Source organism: Stegodyphus dumicola, chromosome X2 (assembly GCF_044657685.1).
Source record: "Stegodyphus dumicola isolate Sdum_Otavi_A_Nest chromosome X2, ASM4465768v1".
Classification (NCBI taxonomy): domain Eukaryota; kingdom Metazoa; phylum Arthropoda; class Arachnida; order Araneae; family Eresidae; genus Stegodyphus; species Stegodyphus dumicola.
Genome location: NC_140781.1, coordinates 3,375,043 through 3,393,394, shown reverse-complemented (window position 1 = coordinate 3,393,394; position 18,352 = coordinate 3,375,043). Strand labels below are relative to the sequence as shown.

Here is an 18,352-nt window from a genome sequence, read left to right as displayed (position 1 = left end):
CATAGCACTTTCATAATTATATTTTTAAAGCAATGAAATATTTGTTAATAATATTTATGTATATAAAATAATTAATTATAATTATTAATATAAAATAATATTTATTAATATATTAATATAAAATAATATTTGTTAATATATTAATATAAAATAATATTTGTTAATATATTAATATAAAATAATATTTGTTAAGATATCTTGAATTCTATTAATATTTTTTTAATTTGCCCATATTTTATTTATATATTGTGTTTATTTATGTTTTTATTTAATGTATTATTGTTCCATATTATCTAGTATGTATTGAATAGCGTGATCTTATTGTGTAGTGTTTTATCAATTATACCATGTAAATATTGTATTAAGTCAAAATCTCTGTACTTCGCTGCCATTGTTGCCCATGTAAACATTTTTTTTTTTTTGTTTAAAATAAATGCCACATGGTCTGCCACCCCACTCTGGTATGGCAAAGCTTCTGGAGACAATGGTATATCCCATGTGAGGTAAACCTCGAGTTCACCAGGCAATGGTGCCCTTGTTCTCCGGTGTAAAAGTATATATTTAGGCATATCAGGTATACAATTTATTACAGTTTCGTTTCAATTTTGTGAAAAAGTGAGCCATAATATAAAGTTAATGTATTAAGCCGCCTAACTGGTACAGTGGTTAGCGTCGCTGAGTGCCGTGCCGAAGGGCTCGGGTTCGAATCCCGGAGAAGGCATATATGTTTGTAAATGTATAGTGTCGGTGCGACATAATGGCACTCTAAATATGCAGTCCTCTTGTCTAAAAGTCCTCTTGTCTAAAAGTCCTCTTGTGAGGTTTGGTGGAAAGGGAGAAGGGTAGGAGACCCTCTGACACCGTCCCCCTGGGGTGCTCTCCATCAAAATTGGAGGCGGAACTGAACCAAAGCGCACTGTCAACTGTTAGGTGCTCAAGGCTCTTGCCAAAGGCAGATGCAATCTTGCGCTGCTTGCCTCAAGAAATTTCGTGGGCTAGGGCTACGTCTGACAAGTGAGTCTAAGCAACATCAACAACATAACGTATTAAACAAAATTTTATGATGTCGTCAGGCTAAAAAAATAAATTCTTTGTATTGTTTCCATACTGGGAGGAAAAGATAAAAATACGTTTGAGCTGTAACTGGAATACTGTAAACGAAACTGTACTACAGTAAGAGGTTTCATTATAGTAGATCAGCCAGTTCGTCTTTGTGTCTTGTCACAGCTGAACTAAACCCAATTCTACAAATGTGAATTAAATATGACAATTGGGCTTATGGGGAAGACATGTGAATCGTCAACGGACAGAGGACAAGTAGATGAACGAAAGAGTACGTTGATTTGCATGTACGATATAATTCTCGCTATGCATAGCTATAGGCAAGCTATTTTCAACGAGATCTAAAAAAGAGTTTGAAGTTCTAGTACCGACATGGATACGAGTAGTGTAAATAGGTTTACCTTTCTGCCATAATTTGAAAACACTCCCCTTTAAAACTTTCCAGTAAAAGACTACGACGATGTAGTACCGGAACCAACTCATGTGAACAGTTGGGTAAAGTCGTATTCAGTGATGAAACTTGCTTTTGTCAGAGCGTTCATAATCACCTATTGAGAATCTAAAAGCTATGTGATAGCAGGCTGATCCTATAGTCAATCGTAAATATGGGTTGATCAACAAGGATACGTGCTTGAGGAACATTGGTATGGATAAGCTCTCGTATGCATAAAGAGTAGATCGGGAGTAGAGTAGATCGCATAAAGAGTAGATATAAGAGTAGATCGCATAAAGAGTAGATACCAATCATATTTCGATTATATACAGCTATATTATAAGATCTAGTATCCCATGTATAATAATAGGGGGGCCGGAAAGTAATGTCGTTTCTGCGCATGTCGACAACAACATGCTAAGGGCAGAAGTGGAAGCAAATTCATGTCAAACATTCTTAACCAACCTTGGTCGACCATCCAAGAACATTTAAAGCAGAATGGAAAAATAAGTATAGCAGGTGTTTGAGTCCCCCATAATCTGTCCGAAAAAAACAAAGCTAACCTATCCATCACACGCAACGTATTGCTTCAACGGCACCATACAGAACCGTTTTTTGATCGTTTGATTAGTGGAGACAAAACAATAAGTCTTATATGATAATCCAAAACTCAAAAGGCAGTTTTAATAGGGGTTACAAAGGGTTTACATCCCGAAAAGGCGCTTCTGGGTCTTTGATGGAGTATTCGCAGAATTGTTCATTTTGAATTGCTGAAACCTGGAAAAACTGTTAATGTAGACCTTTATTATGAACAATTGGATCTACTGAACCAATCTTTAATCGAAAAATAGCTGGCTATTGTCAACGGAAAAGGCGTCATTCTGCAACACGGCAATGCAAGACGAACACTGGAAAAATATAATGAATTGGGGTGGGAGGTACTGCCTCACCCACCATATTCGCCCGATCTCGCACCCTCGGATTTCCATTTATTCGGATCACTACAACATTTTCTTTGTGACAAAAAAATTGAAAATTTGAATGATGTCCAAAATGCCATCTCGAGATATTTTACTCAAAAAACAATTTATTTTTATCGGTCTGGGATTGAACTCGGCATACTAGATGGCAAAAGGTTGCTGATAACGAGGTTGATTATATTATTGATTAAAAATAAAAACGTGTTATAAATTTATTCTTTTGAATTTAATGTAAGAAAGCTATATTACTTTCCGGTCCCCCCTATTTATGCTCTCGTAGAGACCATTGTGTTTTATTTCTGTCTCTTTTACTATAGGCAATATTTTAATTTAGTGAATGCATTTTCCCCACCCACATATCTAATGTCACTCTGGAAACAGAACTTGTATTAACAGGAATAAATTTGGTGAGAATCAGATTTTTTTTCTTTCGTATTTGATATCGTCGTATTTGGTAATTAAACAAAAGGTTTTTGGCATTCTTACAGAATAGCTTTATTTTTCAAATTTCACATTCGTCCGTTCATCAACTCTCATTAATTTCCTTCTTACTAATTTCTAATTCCCTTCTTACTAATTTAATCTTTCGAAATATACATCATATTCGAAGAAGTTGTTAGTTCTGGTTAAAATGAAAAAAAAAAAAAAAAAATATGGCTAGCAAACTAGGCTGGTAGTGGAATTTGCTTTTAAATATTATTCATTACAAAGTGATAAATAGGTTATATGGATGTACCAAGCACTGCAGGAGGCATTTGTAGTTGTAACGGCACACATAATGTAAATAAATTTAGCTGATGTACCTAAAATATCCATAGCTTCCTTAATGTGTAACACAATTGGGAAACTAAAAGAGTTACGTCTCGTTTTGGACCAAAACATATAATGTTTTTAGAATTTTCATTATTATAATAATTACAATTTCAAGTAAACTAAAATAGATACATTTATATACCTTCTGTTTGCTTCAGTATTTTCAATGATACAAACATAATAATTGGTCAAAATTTATTAGTGTAATCAAGAGCACGGAATTCAAGGTTCCTTATAATGACGCTCTTTGCATACGAAATTCCACTTCATATACTTGTTCATTTCACTTTTGATCTCGCTAACTCATTAACTTACATCATATGTAAATTCTTGTTTAAGTTTAGGTGTTCTGATATAGAGTTAAACACAATCACTGCAGCCTGTAAATTCAGATGAGATCCAACTAAGTGCTAAGTAAACAAACTTCTCCATGTTTGCACTGAGAATTGTAATCGAGTTATGTAATCCCAAATGCATTTAGACGATAATGCTGACGGCATTGTTTTTTTATCTAGAAAAGTTCAGAAATTAAAGGAATTGCTGCTTATTTTCGGGCGAAAGTCACAAATACAAAAAATAGTTCTTAAAGGTGTTAACTTTTTATTGTTAAATATATTTCAAGTTTCCTAGTGGAACGATTTATAGCTGCTGTTATACATAAATGAAATTATATTCCTGAAAAATATTACGACTAAATAATGAAGAGTTCCTTAATTATTATGCTGTTGGACTCATTAAGAATTAAATAAGAACAGCCTACTGCCTAAAAAAATAGGTTATTTTTATTTTTTTAGGAAATGAAGGACATATTAAATTCATTTATTTAATTTTTTGCTGTTTAACATGAAAAATGAGTGCTGGTTAATTAAATATCTATTATCTTTCCACATGTAGGTACATATATGTGATCTTCCAGGCTAAAATCTTATTGCTTTTCCTGACCTGCTAGAATGAGACTAATAATTTCTACTAGGGTTTGAGTTTCTTAGGTTAAAAACGCCCACCAGCGGCCCTACGGTAAAGTCGCTGAACACTGGCAGTTTGGTCCAAGGTTCACATCTCCCGAACGGGCTGATTGCAATGGCGTTTTCGTGATTTTCCCCATGTGTAACGTGTATACGAGCCAGTTTCCCTTAGACAGTTCTCCACGAAGGCATCCCTCCTCTTAGACAGATAGCCCTTGAGGCTTTTCCATAATCACATAAAACAATCTTAGGTACAAACTGGCTGTATGGTTTTTTAGCTCTTCAGTTATAGAATCTAACTTACTGAATTCCTAGATAAGAAAGCTAAAATCATAAAGAAGGATGAATTTCCTTAATTCGTGTCAAATTAAACAAACCGGATCTCATGAATAAATGCTGCATGAATTTCCCTACACTTATGCACATATATATGAAACAGGAATATTTCAAAACGACTGAATGATTAACTAACTCATGAACAGTTGGTAGTAAATTCTGTGGCTCAAATTTAAGAAAGAATCATGTAAGGCAGTCTTTCAGACTACGAGAGATGTAGTCAAATGGCACCTTTAGTAAAAATATACAAAATTTAAAAATTTTGAAACATTTATTTAACTTTTAAATTTTTATTATTTCTTTCCAGTTAGTTACTAAAAGTTAGTTACTTACTTATGTTACTAAAAATCTTTAAAAAAAATAAATAACTTTATAATAAGGAAAACTGATCCACAAAAATTACCGAGGTGATATGACTTTCGCAAAGCAAATTGGCTTGGCGAGAAGGAACAACTACAATCTTAGTATAATAGACAGTATAAAAAAAAAAAAAAAACTAAATTGTATTGGGTAAAGGTTATTCAATTCTACCACTTTTCTAAAGGAATAATTTGTTTATGAAAAATTTATTTTCATTTACGTTTTTTCCCTGCATGTACTATGTTAAATAACATATATATGAAGCATAGCGTGAGTAGAAGTCTAAGTTTCGCATAAATTTTGGTAAAAAGCATCACGTGGCGAAAAGGGTCATAGTCCTAAAAGCTATTTTAAGTAATTCGTTTCTTAAATAACAACCCTTTTTCTATGGCCAGTAGCAGAAATGGAATTTAGTTTGGGAATTATTTTGAAACATGTTGTACATATATGATAAATAGTCGGAAGGAGAAGATATAAATATTTAAAAGTATACTGTAAAAACATCTGCAATCAAACACGGAATCTAAGGAGTATTATCAAGTAAGTGATGAAATGTGTTGCATAATTTTTAGCTCAGGCTCTAGATCTAAACCAAACGGAATTCAGTAATGGGACGAAAATTCTTTCTACACTCGCTTGAAGTCGAATATGGGATCTTTGGTATACCTGACAGATATGTTGATTACAATAGCAGATGACAGGGATATCTTGAGTTCCTTGCTTATTTAAATGGCAAATAGGAGAAAGCAACGGCCTCCAGTCAACCAGTTCAGCTTGGTAGATGACGGATTGATGCTATACTCTGTGCATGGGCATCATGGAAGTGGAATGTCATGTTGCAGATTATGAAGATAGTTGAATATTTAAGTCCGAAAGTCACTAATGCACAATATAACTTGCAAAATGCCCAGTACAATATTTAGTCTTGTGTACTCATAAGAAAATAGCAGGGTTACGGCAAATTTTCTTTGACGTCATGACTGAGATATAAAGACTATAGGACGTCAGAAAGGAGGGATAAATACTTAAAAATAAATAATATTTTCATCCGAAATTCAGCACAGGATATTCAGAGTGCAGGAGTAATACGCTAATAGTTGCACCAAAATAGCATGGGGAAGTAATGCCTTTTTTCACTTCCTGATAACACAAAGTTTAAATTTTAAATTATTTCTAAAATTCTCTTAGGCATTTTGCAACTTTCTACTTTTTTATGTATCAAACTTACTTATATTTTTGCATGATTTTAATGCATAAGCTCTAATTAACGACTTCTGTCTTGAACGAGTCACTGAACTGTTCTACGATTGTAACATTTTAAACAGTTAGATTTCCTTTTATATACTTTAAACTATATATAATGCATATTTGATTACAATATGTGGTGACAAAGCAATACTAGACCAAATGAAAACAGGTGTAAATAATTCTGGAAACTTAATTTTTTTTTGTTCTGATTCTGACTGAGAAATTTGCATCTGTGCTTGCTTTTAAATTTTCACTACATTTTCCAAAATAAAATTAAAATACTTTAGTTCCAGCTGTTTGAATCTTCAATAATTATATGTTAAGCAAATGAAACAATCATTATGTTATGAACGCTGTTAGTTAATTCCGTTAAAACATCTAGAAACCAGCTAAAATAATGGATTGTTCCACGTTGTGCAATGATTCCTTTCTCCGGTACAGAATACTGCCCGGAACTGTCTGATCGTTCTTTTAAGAGTAGAAGTGCTAAAAATAATCGCTTTATAAGATTTTAAAAGCATCTATCTTCTTATTGCTTATTTCCTATAATTATAAAAGCGAAAAAATTATCATATTTTTGCTTATTATTTACTTACAAAGTTTGCTTACATAAATTTTTATTTTCCCTTAAGTATACCTTGGTACTATACTTTTACTTTCTCGTCAGAAATATAAAAGTACTGACAACCATACCAGTATTATTATTTGCATTGCTGTCATATTATCAAAAATATCAACTATTCTTTGTGATACAATACTTTAACATGTTAGGGATATAAGGCATATGTTGAATAGCCGCTGTTTCAATGTCATTAATTGCGTTTATCTTTGTGTCTGAAGGGAATAATTTAATATTAAAAATAAATAGCTTATTTATAATTTATTATAAGCATTTTCTTGACAGGGTAATATTTGATAGTGCAAGTGTTAGCATCTCCAGTAGCATATGCAGAAAGAATGCTAAGTGCTTTTGCATTAACTGAATGAGGGAATGAAAACAAGCTGTTCATACACCTACCGACATCTCCTGCTTTAACGTAGTGCACTGCAATTTAAATTATGACGACGAACGAAAAGTTTGCAGAATAAACATCTGTGCTAACTTGGCGCTGATACAGCAACTTCATGACACATGGGACAGGAAGTTGAGATAACTCGTAATATTTACCAACTTCGAAACAGTGTTTGCGTTTAAAGTGAAGCGTATTCTAACTGCAGTGCTCTCAGAGTTGGTGTTGATACTCAGACTGCAAGTTTGACGTTTTTAATTACTTCTGTGACCGTAAAAGCTCTCAGACTGCGGTTAATTGCAGCAGTTCCTTGCCCCATCAGGTACCAGTATTAAGTAAACTGTTTGAAGAGATCATTTACACTCCGAGGCAATCGAGACGCGTTGACATTACTAAGTGCGCTCTGATTCATTGCTACTAGATTCCAGCTCAATGACTTTACTCCACTCAGCTCAAGTGACATTAAGTCTTTTTATTTAACTCTTCCTAGCGGAAATTAAACATTTCGCAACTGCAAATTTTCGGTGAGTATTTTTAGGCCTCACTTTATTTACACAGTCATTTGTTGATGAGTTTTGGTCACCATATAATGCATTTTATAGACATATAATTCATTAGATTATAATCTACACGTTTTAATATGACTAACCTTGATTTTCGCTTTTGGAAAAATCTCATACATTTGGAAATATATTTTTTCAATTAGAACGTGTAAATACACATATATTGAATATTCCACAAAGCTGTAAATAATAGCATTGATCGCGTTTATTCAGAAGAAACTGTATATGTAGATAATACATTTGTAGGAATCTTATACTAATTAATGAGTCATTTTGATCCAAATTAGGTTTTGAGTATTTAAGCTTAGGGTTCTGGGTCTTTATCGTAAGAACTTCTGGCAACCTTAACCTTTATGTTAACAGCCTCTGAACCTTGCTGTTAGTATATTCGCCAGCTCTGCTTTTGAAAGTTACATTCCAGCTCTAGCATCTCGCTAGGTCATAGTTTAAAATATACGCGGGTAAAATATATGATTCAGCTCAAATTAGTCTTTTTTATGCCTCAAATTAGTATTTAAGACTAACATTACTCAAATTAGTGTTAAATATGATACTACGTTTGAATTTATTAAATATTCGTAAGTAGTGGAAATTTCGTCTGTAGCTCTGACGCCAGTTCTGTTACATTAAAGACTAAATAAAAATGCTATTTTAAACTTCTTCAGCACCTTGTGAGTTGGTTAAGACGTACCAATAACTCGCTATTTGTTTAGTAGGGTCTTCGCGACCTTAGCTTCCAATTACAATAGAAAACCTACATATTGAAAAATAAGCAGAATACTGTCAAAAGTACATTGGATACATTATTTGACCTTATACAGACATTGCTTGAAGTGCGAATAAAAATCTATTTCTTTTATAAGAATTAAATCATTTCCTCTGATAAGATCTATCTGAATTAAATAATTTATTAAATTAAAAACATTTCAGTTGATGAGAGTTTATTGTATCAGAAACATTTTGCCCTCTTAACAGTTGTCAAAATTATATAATTTCCTTCAGTTCTTTCTGTCTGAAATATTCTGTTTTCATATGTAACAATAAAATTCTAATTGTATTATCTTAATGTTTATTTCTGAAATACCCCAGCTATTTTATTTTGGAAAAATAAACAATTAGTACTAATTCAACGACAACGTTTTATTCAGTAGACTAACGCGCAGTGTTCATGAAACAGGTAAAAACTTTTTAAAGCCTATGCAAGTATAAAAATAAAAATAAAAAATTAATTTTCGTAAAATCTAATACTGCCGTCAAACAACAAAGATGCGATTAGCGAACATTAAATTAGAAAACAGCCAACAAAATGTCAAGAATCATAGTTCCAGTTATGTATTTGAGTCTGCATTCGCCTTTAAATTTTAAGGCTCCAGTTTAACAATGTGACATTTGTAGCTCTAAAAGTAACATGGAAATTTATTTTACAGTATCAAACTGCACATGGTGACAGAAAAGTGTAACACATAAGGTTCCTTTTTCTGAAACTGACACACTTCATTTAAGTTGTAGAGACATCAGGTTATTTTAAGCAGGAGACGTGAAAATTGAGCAATGCTCTCGTCGGGACTCCAACCTGGACCTCTCGAGTGTGCTAATCGTTACACCATGAAGGCATGCATAAAGGAGGGAGAAAATACCTCATAAAGTAATTAAAGCAATATGTAAGTGAAATGAAATTTTACGACTTCTCTTTGAATACTGGGACTTACAGAAGTTTCGGGTTAATCGAAACAAAATGGAGACTCACTTTCACTTCTTTTTTGTAATTGACGAAATATTTTCTATTCTGTTTTAATATTTTATTAACTAAAGATAACAGCCTTAAAATGTAATCTTTTAGGGTCTTTTGTGCGAATAATTTGAGGGTGAAATGACTATAAAATCCTTTTCTCTCGAATTTTATGCTGTATCATAACGTTATTTCAAAATGCTTTCCTCTTTAGCTGGTGTTACCTGTGGAACAATTATATAAACAGATTTTCTGATTTCATGTTTAATACCACCTTAGAGCCTTCAAATCATTATGTATACAGGATAATTCTAAATTTCTTTTACAAATTAAGAGGGGTGATAGTACCCATCCAGACGAGCAATAATTACCATAGAACATAGAGTCGCATTTCCCTCTGAGAGGCAGAAAAGAGGAAAGTAGAGACGCATAAAGGAAGGGCAAGGAGGCTATCTATCTCCTAAGACTATCAATAATATCACCGTATGCAAATTTGCACTGAGAAGCAGCAGCATTTTGCTCTTAGTTGGTATCCCACCCACACACAGAAAACCTTGTCTCACAGACACTTACAAATTTCCTTACAAAAGTACACACAGACAACATCCCTCCTGTCAGGCCTTCAGAGGTCTATGACTATATCTGTCAACTGAAAACCAAGAAAAGTCCTGGATTAGATACCATCAGTAACAAGATGCTTAAGTGTATGGGTATGCTGATGATACTCAAACTCACCAGAATCATCAATGATATGCTACATCTCAGCCATTTCCCGACACCCTGGAAAACTGCTGTGATTTCACCCATCATAAAACCCAACAAACTAGCCTCGGAGCCAGCATCGTATCGACCCATCAGTTTGCTGTCATCAACGAGCAAAGTGGCGGAGCATTTCATACAACAACGGTTGATGGATCATCTACAAGTCAACAATCTCCTCATTGCTGACCAGCATGGGTTTAGAAAAAAGCACTCCACTAATCACCAGTTGTACCGGGTCACGGAGATGATTTCCCAGGGACTTCAAGAGAAATCGATAACAGGAGCCATACTCCTTGACGTTGCAAAGGCTTTTGATAGAGTCTGGCTGGAGTACCTCATGCACAAAATCATAAGCCTGGGCTTCTCAGACTACATCACACGCATCACCTATTCTCATCTCATGGATCGACACTTCGTCGTCCGTGTCAACAACAAAATTTCCTCCCCCAGGCCCATCAGGGCAGGGGTACCACAAGGGTCAATTTTAGGCCCGCTTTACTTCAATATTTACACGAACAGCATACCCCACATAGCACAAAAACATCTTTGGGATATCCCGAGGATGTTGCTCGCGGGATATGCGCACATCCTCAGGACATCCAGGAATATCCCGTGAACCTCCTAAACATCTCCTCCCGAGTGCTTAATGTCACATCCCGGGATATCCTCAGGAGATCCTAACTAAGTCCCATTGACAGCGTGCGGGATGTTATTAGGATATGAACTCCTACTTACTACATCCTCAGGACATCCCGGGATATCCCACTAACCTCCTAAACACATCCCATTATATCCTAAAAACATCCTATCTATGTCCCATCGACAGCGTATGGAATGTTATTAGGATTTAAAGTCCTACTTACTACATCCTCAGGACATCCCGTAATAACCCAGTTTCCTCCTAAACTCATCCTCCCGAGTGCTTAATGTCACATCCCAGTATATCCTTAGGACATCCTATCTAGGTCCCACCGACAGCGTATGGGATGTTATCAGGATTTGAAATACTAGTTACAATATCCCTTTAACCTCTTAAATACATACTCTCAACTGCTTAATGCTACATCCCAGTATATCCCCAGAAATCTTCTTTATATTCCAGTGAAAATGTGTGAAGTTGTTGTGATAACCTGAAACTTGCTTATTTTCCAGAGACAGTCTCAGGTCCTCCATCTGTGGTTACTATGGAAAAATAAGAAATTTTAAGAATATTTATACAATTTATTTTCTAATTTGAATTTCAATTCAATTTATTAAATATATATAAAACTAACAATGCAAAGTCGCTGATCTCTGCAGATCTGATATTATAACAGCTCAGTTACTGCTTGGATTCGCATGAGAGTTATATCATCGTATGCGTGAAACAACAACGAAAACTTTGATGGTGGTTTTGGATTATTAGAAGTGACACAATTAATCGAATTATGAATTAAGCACGAGGCCAGTTTATTGAAGCTTGAGTGTTAACTTCCAGCGGTCAAGTCTCCATTCACCCAACATCCTGCTTACTCAAGGCCATTCGACTTTGCAACAACAATAGGCACTGGGCATACTTTTAGCAATCGCGTATCTTTCAAAGTAATCATCATAGAAGCTCCAAATTAGTTCCATTCATTGTTTCATTGCCTGGCGAATCCAAAAATCTAAATTTCAAAGAAATCTGTCAATTAGTACGGATTTTACCACTTTTTCACCGATTTTTCCGGGCATACAATTTTTCAGCTTCTTCAACGGATTCTCATTCATTAACAGTGTGATATTCAAGGCCATTCAATCTCGCACCAACAATAGCCACTGGGCCAATTATCAGCATATTCGTATCTTCGAAAGTAATCATCATAGATCCTCCAAATTAACTCCATCCACCGTTTCATCATCCGGCGGTCTCAAGTTTCTAAATTTCAGAGAAATCGGACAATTAGTACGGATTTTACCACTTTTTCACCAATTTATCCGGACTTAGAATTTTTCAGCTTCTTCAACGGATAATGTTTAAAAATTAATTAGTGTAACAATTTCCAATTCAGATTTCTAAAGTTCTAGACTGTTTAATTAACATAACCTTAATGCTCTGTTCACCACCTCATTCCACATTTAACACGACTTTTGTTATATTCAACTCTAATTATGTTCCAATTCCCTCAAGAATTTTTTTTAATTATATATTTTTTTAACTGCTTATTTAATTTTTACTATTAGCTGTATTCCCAGTACCACTTTTATTCTGCAATTCACTGCTTACACGCTTAAATTGCTGTAGAATGTTGTAAAAGCGATATTGAATTGTGTGTTCAGAATAATTTTATTTGATTGCTTAACTGCTTAATTAACTTTAAATATTAAATGCATTTTTCAGTATCACGTTTTATTTAGCCACTCATTACTTGCGCACATAACTTGCTGTAACATTTTGTTTAAGTGATACTTAATTGCGTTCAAGTTTCCCCATGTTATATTATTAATCGATTATTTAAACGCATAATTGATTTTTACTACTAGCTGCATAATTCAGTACCACGTAATATTTTGCCATTCATAGCTTACGCACTTAATTGCTTCAACATATTGTAAAAGTTATTTTTATAAGTATGTATTTTGTTTATGATTTGTTATGCTTTCAGAATGTTTCAGCAGTGTATGTGTATAAACCCAATCGGCGTAATGGCAGTCCTTAATTAATTGCTTCTACCTGTTTCTTCCGCGTAGTCTTACCCCAATAGGATTTTCTTTGCGGCGTCTGTATTGATTGATTGTATTTTAACATATTTTAACTTGTTAATTAGTCAAAATTAGTTTTTAATTGTTACTGAGCAATTTACTTTCTCCATTACTACTGTACAGTTTATTTGGTAACATTGTGTGTTATTTTAGTATTAATTAGTATTGTAATGTATGCAAAGTCAATGCAAAGTCGAATTTTAAGCTCCTTTACCTGCTTAAATATGCCTGTTAACACAAGGTCACAAACACACACTTACACAGAAGGCACCCCCACGGAATCCCGGAACGGTCTACTTGATTTAAATGGAAAAATTATTCACGACGTCCCAAACAACACGGATTTCACATCTGATCCAACAAATGTTGACGAAATCCACGCACGTTGCCTGAAGATTTGTAATACTAGATTTAGCTCCAAGCCACTGCAAGAGCTGCGAGAAGAGCTTATCTTTCTAATTACCACAGGGCTGCCTTCAACTCGTCAAACGCCACCTCAAACAGGTAGAACGTACCAATTTCACATGTGTACTGAAACAGCTGACCAGTGCATCAAATGCAATAATTCATCAAAGGACATGTTAAAGTAGTGCACCCATGGACCACTAAACTCTGACCATTGAACTTAAACCGAATGGAGCACTACCTACTTAATTACCGTACTACAATATTCAATACATAGTTCAAATATAACACCCTAGGTATCATAAAGCATATGCTATGCCGAAACCAACAAGCTCTATAATGAACATAACTTCTTGCATTGTAAATAATCTGTAATAGTATGATAATGCTATGTCCTACATGTTGAAGTACGTTGTAACCGTATGTTGCGCTAAGTCTTATCGCAGACTTGTTGCGCTAAGTTGCGCTAAGTATGTTGCGCTAGTGCTATGTCCTATGTTTACTGTAATCAGGTCCCCTGTGGAAGGGGCGGTACGCTAGAGAGGTAGTGCATGGGAACTATACCATTTTTGTCAATGGCGATGGCGTGGTGCCCCCTGTACTTGTTCGCTGTCCTGTGCAACGACACGCGTGGTCGGCATTTTGAGAACTTTCTGTAAGTTTTTAACTAAACAACAAATTGATTACGCAACTTATGGTCTTGTTCATTCGCTTTCTCAACATTGTTGGAAGTTCAGCTTGGAATTCTAATTGCTCGTCTGACCACCTCTCTAAATTTGTAAAAACAATTTAGAATCACCCTGTATAATAAAAATGCCCGAGTCAAACTGTTTCCTGAAATATGATTTTAAATTATTAATACGACGCAGAAAATGAAGTTAAGATAGCTGCGTTTATCAGACTTGAATTAACAAAGGAAAATTGCGAGAATTTCACTACAAAATTAATAGAGCAATAATACTCGTATTAGTGAAATTAAACAGATTTAAAGATAACAACAGTAAGACATATAGTGAACAACACATTTAATAAAAAATTATCAAGAACGAAAATACAAATTTATAAATTCATCAGTATTGGTCTATCTTGAGGTATGTTGAATTATACAAAGGCCTCAGTTGTTTATGTATGATTACGTTCCATGTAAAAATTAAAACGAAAATCTTGAGATAAAAATAGGAACATGAATTTCCATGAATATAAACAGTGAACAGCATATAAATGGAATAAATACCATTTTTCGCTTATTAATCTAAATATTTGCGATTAATTTTGAAAAAAAAATCTAAACCAGATAAGTATTGCAATAAATTAGCTAAGTAAGAAACATCAAGGAATCAGCTACTCACTCAGGTAAAGCATACTTGAGAAGTTAAACGCGTATTAAAGTACAGGGTGGGCAAAATAAGACCTAATGTTAAACACGGATAACTTTTGTAATAATAATTTATTTGGATTAATTTTTATACATTTAATATATTTTATGGAAATTATGTATGAAACATGACATCAGACAAATGTCCACCATTTTTCTAGATACAGAAATTGCCTCTTAAACGAGTTTTCCATTACACCACGTAATGTTTCTGGTTGAAGGCTCAGTATTTCGTCTCGAATATTCTGCTTCAGCTGTCTAATAGTCTCTCGTTTATTAACATACACTTTGTCTTTTAAATATCCCTCTAAAAAACGGATTCTGGTCCGCCATTGGCCGCAAAAGGTTTTCAGTCATTGTTCTGTAAGAAGCTCCGGAAATCGTTTCCGGCGTTTCATCCTCATTCTCGAAGAACTATGAGCCGATAACTCTATTGGCCATAACACCGCACCAAACAGTACACTTGAATTAAAATATTGCCGAAATTTACGCTGCGTCATAACAATTGATCGTTGACAAGAATAGAAAAACTCGATAATTTTAACGCGTTGTTTTTTACTGTAAGGTACCATAATAGATTTCCAAGAATTCAATTATAACCTACAAAAAAGAAAAAATAATTATATTAAAAAATAAAAAAGCTATTTGTGTTTAACACTGGTAGGTCTTATTTGGCTCACCCTAAAAAAATGCGAATTGTGAGTAGAAAATTTCAGTGCGGGTTTCATTGCCTGATGTTTAAAATAGGATTAACTACGCTTTTCAGCTTCTTTTCTTCGTTTAAAAACGAACTTCCAATGCACAGCTCTTGCATTTTGAACTTTTTATAGCACAGAAATGAAGGAATGAAATTTAGGACAGAAATATTAATTTAATTTATCGAAAAATACTGAAATTAGATCTTAAAGTGTAAACTTAGTTAACAGTAATTAAAATACTCATTAGAAATTACATTGAAAAGAGTTAATATCGTGAACTGCTTACTGTTTAGAGAAAACGTGACGCTTTATCGGTTTTTGTCCTGCGACTCATGTTTCCAAATTTTGTAAAAGACTATCAAACGTGAAAGCTAACGCAATTGCTTTAAAATTAATTTCAACATTTGGTTCTAAACGAGTGTTTAAGATTCTAGTTAAATTAATTTTACTTTGCAGGCTAGATCTTTACTTGAACAGTGAAGCGATTATTCACTGGGTTCAAACTGTATCAATGACAAGACGTAAGAAGGGTGAAAAGACCCTTTTATTCAACTCAAGAGGGAATTTACAGACAACATTTTTGGTGCTTAAAACTTAACTTTTGGCTCCAACTCAAAATAGAAATATAAAATTAAACGTAAGCGTGCGTTAAATAATCAGCTGAAGCTGCACAGAGGTAATTAACGCGGGTTGGATCTTAACCCTACCAGCGCCATACATAAACCGGCAATTAAATATGCATGGTCGTAAAACAGCAGGATTAAATCAGCGAAGGAAGCGGCCGAACGGCAGAACACGCTTTGTCTGAAATACCTCAGACACCAGCTTAAATAGTATCTTTCTACACTAATTTACATAACACGTAAAACTGAGCTAACTTTCTTCTCTGCCAGAACTTAAGCAAGCTAAAAGATCTTTTATGACCTTGTTGAGATTTTAAATTCTAAGTTTAAAGAAGCCAATTTTTATATTCCAAGATCTGAATCTAAACTAATAGTTAATGTTTCATACCTTACAGTGTTCTGGCTGGAAAAACAATATATAATTTCTTGAAACATTTGCTGAAGGAAAATACCTTAATATTTTTGCTCAGAATCAATCACAGTGATCCTTAATTACTTCACATTTTTTCAAAACAAATCATTTGACTTCTCATAATATTTAGCTTCAACTTTCATTCAATTTCATTTGATCAAGGATTAAACTTAATTCAACCAACGGTCTCCAGAAAAATATTTCAAGAGTGGTTTTGAATGTATAGTGTTTCAAGCACACTACCTCCTGAAATCTTCCTAAGTGCTAAAGATCTAGATAACATCTTAAATCCAGTCTATATCTAATGTGCTAATCATGTAGATGACTTAAAACTTCAGTGTAATCTGAAGAGCCTAAGTTAGAACTTCATGCATACTTCTAGCTGGCTTTACAGTTATTTCGTTTATATTCCCCTGAGATAGTTAGCTAAACTTCTAAACATTTCTCATTAATCCTTTCACAGCTAACTTCAAACATTTTACCTTTATCGTTAAAATAAAAACAACCAATCTTAAAACATAATATCATTATAATACTTAATGCATATTTACAACGCAATACTCTAAGAAATTTTACATGTTCAGTTACACTTTGCGTCAGCGTACATAGTTGCTTTAACATTATTTTACAGAATTTAGGCCCCCAAACTCAATTCCCTTCTAAAATTCTGCAGTTCACCGCTTGTGCCTTAAACTTCTGAGCCGCGAACTGCATAGTCGGAAGCATCTATAGCGTTTCAAGTCATTCATGTTCAGAAGCCTCTGAGAATTTCAACACCGAAGATTGAATTAGCACTTGTTTAAGTTGTTTGTATGTCAGTCCATATAGATCTCGTTATGTTCTTCAAAATTAGGAAGAGTTCAACTATTTTCGTGAATTCATTCGGAAATATTCTATAATAAGAGCACATAACGAAGAACGATAGCAAACGCATTACAGCGTTTGTGGCGAATATTTTTAATGGCTACTACTTTTTTGGATTCTCTGTTTCAATAACTTTTGGGAAAATGTTATACCATAGCTAACAAAGTTCTTTTACGGCGAATTTACAATTCGAGGCGTTTATTTTATTTCGTTTAACAGCGAAAAACCTTTCTTTAAATGCTCAATGTATACATCAATTGTTTTGCTAATTATAATTATTCGTCCAAGTATATGAATGTACTGTTTCCTAGAATGAGGTTTAAAAGAATATCCATCGCCATTTGTAATGTTGCCGGAGCTCCTCATAGTCCAAAAGGCATTCTTAAAAAGTCATATATGCCCGATTTAGTAATGAAAACCATCTTCTGGACGTCCTCGTCCTTTATATCGATTTCAAAATAGCCGGAAGTTAAATCTAGAGTGATTATATACTTCGTGGATTTTATTTACCGTATGATTTATTCTAATATTGGCAGCCGGTATATGGCGTATGTATGTAGTAACACTATTGAGTTTACGATAATCGGCGGTGTTATGTAGGAATTCTGGTCTCGGGGGTTTTTCGAACTGTGGATTCCTTGACAGGAAATTGCTCGGAAAAATATGGGGTTGGGCTGCGAAGCAGGCGACGGAAATACCAGATAAGAAATAAAGAACATATCCCTTTTCGCTTTCTGTGTTTTTTGTAATGATAGTGAAATTGTTTTACCTCTCCTTAATGAGAACCTGGCCACTGGGCGGTCTGCAGGAAACGGCGTTTTGAAAAACATATGTGATGTGCATGCCTTAAAGGGAAAGCTTGTTTATATTGTAGGCGGCTGCCTTTGAAAAATAAGTCTTGACTTGAAGATATGCGACATTCATTGTTACGGGTTGCTTGATCTGCGATGCGAATAGAAGTTGTAGACAAATGTATTGTTCATCGTGGTAGAC

General features: G+C 34.2%; 1 protein-coding gene across 4 annotated transcripts in view; it reads left to right on the top strand.

Annotated features, from left to right (window-relative positions):
* The window catches only part of LOC118200014 (neuroligin-4, Y-linked-like), a 986,473-nt gene that overhangs the window by 333,330 nt on the left and 634,791 nt on the right, over positions 1-18,352 (top strand). Inside the window, exon 1 of one of the 4 annotated variants that reach the window (XM_085809621.1) lies at positions 7,404-7,731. The exons of the other annotated variants lie outside the window; for them this stretch is intronic. The gene's annotated coding sequence lies outside the window, so the exon portion shown is untranslated. Of the gene's footprint in view, positions 1-7,403; positions 7,732-18,352 lie in introns of those variants that run through there. 4 annotated transcript variants of the gene reach the window in all.